The 5,668-nt window shown below is 41.8% G+C and overlaps 1 pseudogene; it reads right to left on the bottom strand.

Annotated features, from left to right (window-relative positions):
* Positions 1-625: 625 nt before the first annotated feature.
* LOC136398498 (lethal(2) giant larvae protein homolog 1 pseudogene) lies at positions 626-5,156 on the bottom strand (annotated as a pseudogene).
* Positions 5,157-5,668: the final 512 nt, after the last annotated feature.

A 5,668-nucleotide genomic window follows, 5' to 3' on the forward strand; every position in this document is an offset into this window, starting at 1 on the left:
TTAACCGGGCTCAGCTTGGGAGGCTGTAGCTGGCAGGGGCGGCATCACTGGGCCAGCTAAAGGAGAAGCATTCCAATTCTGACAGGGAAATTAAGTAAAAACTCTGGCCACGACTTGTCAAGACACAGAAGGAAATGCCACTGATGTCTTCCTTCTGAATACAGAAGTAGTATACCTGGGGCCCCCGGCCAGGCACCAAGAAGACGTGGATGTGGCCCAAGCTGGTGAGGCAGGACACGTAGTTCTCTGCATAGTGCTCACACGACAGGCTGGCACATGTGGCCAGTGTCCAGTTATACACAGAACAACCCTGGTGGGCCGTAAGCTTGTACTTGGTCTTGTAGGTCACCTGGGAAGCATGAACCTCTTCCACTGCTACTTAGACGCAATGTGCGCAGCCAGGTAGTCAGGTGCCTATGCTGAGTCCCGCAAGACTTCATAGGGCTCGGGCAGTAGGTGGTCCAACACGTGCAATCCCATGAGGAGGTCTATGAGCACGTGGTGCGTCGGCTGTACTTCCTTGCCCAGCCCTGCTTAGTGATCTGAGCACGCTGGCTGCTTCCTGCTTCCTCTTCTCCTGAGCGTTGGAGAATGATGGTGCCCAAGTTGGCACCGAAGGCTGGGTCTAAGGTGGGCCACTTCTGGAAAGAGCGAAGCAAAGGCAGCGCACAATGCCTGAGAGGGAGTTGTCGGCTGAGCGGGTCGATGATGCGCTGTGCCGCACTGTCCCCATGTCCTGGGCAGGCCTGCTCCATCACCTGCGACCTGCTGTTGGCATTATTAGCCCGCTTCAAGCCCAAAAGTTGCCTTTTGCGGATACGCAAGAAAGACTGGTGTGGAGACTTTGGGTGATTTTATCCAGGACAGCGCCCCCTTATAGGCAGGGAGTTGCTGGGGGAAAGGGTGTACTTGGCCAGCACAGGGCTCCTGCACTGATAGTCTAAGAGGCCAAAGCCGTGCCTGCCAAAGGCCAGGAGGCTCTGCTCAGCGTGGAGCGTGATGGCAGTCACAGCAGCTGGCGGCAGACACTGAAGCAGGCCTGTGCAGGAGCTCAGCTGCCGAGGGCCCTTCATGAGATGCCCTCGCTGTCCTGGAGGATGTCCACACTGACGCCTAAGGCATGTCGCTTAGCTGGGGTACCAGCACCTTGCCCGCAGTGCCAGCCACTGCCAGCCCACAGTGCTGTGTGCTCACCGAGCACCACCTTCTGCACGCCAAGCTAGGGACCATCCCTGTAAAAGTGACCCACCTTGCATGAGGATGGCCAGTCATCCTCAGCAGCCTGGGCCAGGCTGTTGGCCTGGTTGTAGTGAAGCTGAAAGAGGCCAGCTGTGACGAGTTTGAAGAGCAGCCACAGCACCACACCAGCAGCATTGCAGAATCAAACAGCACTGTCCTCTTGGTGGGTCAGCAGCAGCCCTCGCTGCGATGGCTCCGGAGCTAAGTTCTGGCCTAATGCAGAGCCAGCTAGAGGGGTTAGAGGCTGGCTGAAGTCTCCGCTGCTCGCCAGAGGTCATGATGCGAGCCCACATCCTGGCTGGGGCATTGGTGATGCAGGCAGAGCAGGTAATAGCGGACGGGCCCTCTATCTTAATGTTGAACACATACAGGAGAATAATTTTTCTATTCCATAACCAAACTATTAAAAAAAACTTTTTATAATTTATTTGAGAGAGGAGAGAGGGAGAAGGGTGGGGGGAACAGGCAGCATCAACTCCCATACGTGCCTTGACTGGGCAAGCCTGGGATTTCGAATGGGGGACATCAGTGTTCCAGGTTGATGCTTCATCCACTGTGCCACCACAGATCATGCACTATTTTTCAACACATGACTAAGCAGTCACATCCAAACATGCTGGGCACTCAGTGAGTGGTTGGGCGTATTCATTTGAAACAGATGCGAAGTATAAAGAAATTTGGAAGAATTATAGCATTGTAGATGCTATCTATCTGTACTGCGAAACATTTCTTAGTTCTTACCAACAATATTATTATATCAATATTATAATTTCTTAGTAATTTGCTTGTTAAATTAATGTTTGAAACTCGCCTTCAATATCCCTACCTTAATTTGAGAGGAGAATTTTGCAAATCATTGAAATTTAATTTTAGGATTTGATTTGGTAACTTGGAAAAAATAAAGGGAGGCAAACTGGAGTTTTTGGTTTTGCTTTTACATCTGGCAATACAATTAGGGCTTTTACAATAGAAGGAAATGGATAACCGCTGAAGAATATTAGGACATTTCTAACATTTAGTACCATAAAAGGTTTTATATACATTTCAAACTTACCTCAGCATGTCTGGAAAGAAGAGAGTTTTAAGTGTTGCTGCTTGCATTTTATACAAAAGTTGGTAATATTAAATTAGTAAAGAATATATCATGAGAATATATATTTTAAATGTGAATATATATAATATATGTATATATATATATATACACACACATATATATGTATATACATACATAGAATGAGAACAGCTTAGCTTTCCCAGTTTTTAAACTTTCTCTTCCTCATCATGGGTTTTCCTCAAGGATGTCTTTCATGGAAACATACTAGAATGTTCTATTTCCCATTTTATTTATCATTTAGATGTCATATTTTATTCTTTGTTTCAATTGGGATCAATTAAAGGATCTGTGGTCCAGTAAATAAACTGACCAGACAGGCTAGAGATGATACCGTGAGACTCACAAGGAAACCTTTCTTAATGACATTTCCCTTATGAACAGAACTTGCTGAAAAGCTGTTATTGACTCAAGATTACATCACTAAATGGAGGTTTGAAATGACCAGCATACTTTGCACACCCACCCCATATAAACAGCACATGTACAAAAATCCTGTCTAGAGTTGACAGCCTTCTTTTACTTGGTTCCTAGATTTTGCCACTAACCTCACTATTGAGCAAGTAAGAGTACACCTGTTTTTCAGAAAACTAGCACTGAATTAAAAATGCACATTATGATTTATTAATGCAGTAATCCATAAACATTAGCACTGTTCCCACAGTATGCTGAGTAAGCAAAATAAATAATGAGTCACACAATATTTGCTCCAAAGCCATGTCTTTCCTTAATATGAACAATTAAAAAAAAATCATACAGATTCAGCCCTGGCCGGCTAGCTCAGCAGTAAATCATTGGCCCCGTGTGTGGAAGTCCCAGGTTTGATTTCTGGCCAGGGCACACAGGAGAAGCGCCCATTTGCTTTTCCACCCTTCCCCCTTTACTTTCTCTCTGTCTCTCTCTTCTCCTCCTACAGTCAAGGCTGGAGCAAAGTTGGCCCGGGCACTGAGAATGGCTCCATGGCCTCCGCCTCAGGCACTAGAATGGCTCTGGTTGCAACGGAGCAATGCCCCAGATGGACAGAGCATCGTACCCTGGTGGGCATGCCGGGTAGATCCCAGTTGGGGGTATGCAGGAGTCTGTCTCTCTGGCTCCGCACTTCTCACTTCAGAAAAATACACACACAAAAAAATTATACAGATTCATGAGTAATACTGATGCTAATTTTTAGAACTTTTCCAGCCCTTTGAGACTATTCTCAGTGTTAGGTTCAGGTCCTACAATGAACTGAAAGATGAGTACATATAAATGGGGACAAGTGATTTTATTTTAAGTGAATGTATTGAAAAATATATACTGAAGGAAATTTCATATTTTCTGAACTAGAAGTTTTGCTTCCTCATCTTTACAAGTGCATGAACACACAAACATAAATACACATACACCCACTGTACGCACATGTCTTGCTTTCACTGAGGGTGGGCTGACATTCTGGATTCAGTAATTTTGGGGATAATAGCCTAATGAATACTTTATCAAACAGAAGTTTTAAAAATATATCTTGTAGGATCTCTACTCATTCTTATCAAATTTTCTTTTGCAAAGATGCCCTTTTGATGGTCAAGATCAATATTAAGAAATATATTCACTCTCAGGTAGAGACATCATCTGTTTTAACTATTTTTTTAGCAGCAAAACAGCCCAGGTTTTTTTTTGTAACTTATTTTTGGTATCAATATAATTCTATTTTCTCCATGCTACCCTTTTGAAGTACAATTAAGTCTTTCTTAAATTCAGTAACCACTCTTCTAGACAATGCCTGTTTTAGTTCCTTTGATTTGTAATGCAAAGCTTTAGCATACATCTCAACAAATTATTTGCATTCATCACTGAAGCTTTATGTTACAATGAGTTTTTAAAAGTTTGCTTTTTCAGATAACTTGCTAAATTATCAGGTTACTACTTAGGACTCATTGTTTTCTGACTGAGTTAACTTACATATAATTTAATTTTTCTTTATTTTATTAATTAGGGAGTGTCATCAGATTATTCTAGGTTCCAAAACTTATACATGTTTCATTCATTAAGGAAGAGAACTGCAATTTCAAACTAGAGGCTCAGGATGAATAGAAGACAGGGCAGTAAAAGAATTAATGTCTGGCAATAGCAGTGGAAATTGGGGTATGGATAGGCAATATTGCTGCTGAAGGACATTCATATCTAAAAGCAAGACCACTGATAATTTTAAAGAAACTATTGCATGGATAATGCTCTGATTGCTTCTCAATTCTTCTCCAAGTAAATTCATATCAAGTCTAGTAAGAGAAGAGATGTTGATTTTTTGGGGAAGCCAATTCATCATTTCTCTGAGATCACCAGAATAGGTGCCAGGTAATGGTGGAGTTTGGATTCTACTACTGCAAGGATGAAATCACTTGGTTACTTCTTCCTAAGTAATCCATTAGGCAATACATCTTACAAATCTCCCATTATCAAGAGTAGTTTAAAAACAATAACAACAAGAAAACAACTATGGGAGTAAATGTTTTGTTCTAATTGACAGATGTTTTGACCACTAAACCACTTTTAATTTCTCAAGATGATATATGTTCATGTATGTATATGTTATACCAGTCCTCAATGTGCTGCCTGCTGATTTAGTTCAATTCACAGTCTTGGAAATGATTTCCTTCATTCCAAGATCCAAGTCATTACTGTGAATAATTAAAAAACAGGGATCTACCTTACTGGCAAGTTCTTTCAACCTTGGAATAATTCCATTTACTGGCACTCTTGTGGTCATGCCTGATCCTTCACCCAGTGTTCGGGCTGCTTTGCCAGCTCTCTGCTTATTGTGGGTCTGCATGTTAAGCACTCACTTTCCTTGTTGGAATGTGTCCTGACTATATAAGTGTAATAATAAATGTTCATGCAATTCCTCACATGTTTCTCCTTTGTGCCAATTATGTACCTTGATTTATTTATATTTTTTCCCTAATTTACGCAGACACACCTCTCCAGCAGAATAGAATATGTGTAGGACCAGGTAATGTCCTGCTGCAAATTCTCACCCTTGAGTGCTAGAGTTTTCCTTTTCATCCTGCTTAGAAATTCTCTGACATCCATGGCCTGTCTTATTTTAAGAAGATGCCTAATAAATATTTGCTGAATTAAAATATGTATTTTATTAAACTATAAGATCCTTGGACATGGACTGTGCCTTAATGCAACTTGCAGTGTATATATGGTATTAAATATTTTTAAAACATGTTTTTATGATTCACAGATTGGTTTGATAAACTATTTTGCTTGAGTTTTTCTGTTTGAGAAGGGTCAGATTTCTGAATTGTCCAAACTCTTTGCAAGCCCTCTATTTCT

Source organism: Saccopteryx leptura, chromosome 3 (assembly GCF_036850995.1).
Source record: "Saccopteryx leptura isolate mSacLep1 chromosome 3, mSacLep1_pri_phased_curated, whole genome shotgun sequence".
Taxonomy (NCBI): Eukaryota; Metazoa; Chordata; class Mammalia; order Chiroptera; family Emballonuridae; genus Saccopteryx; species Saccopteryx leptura.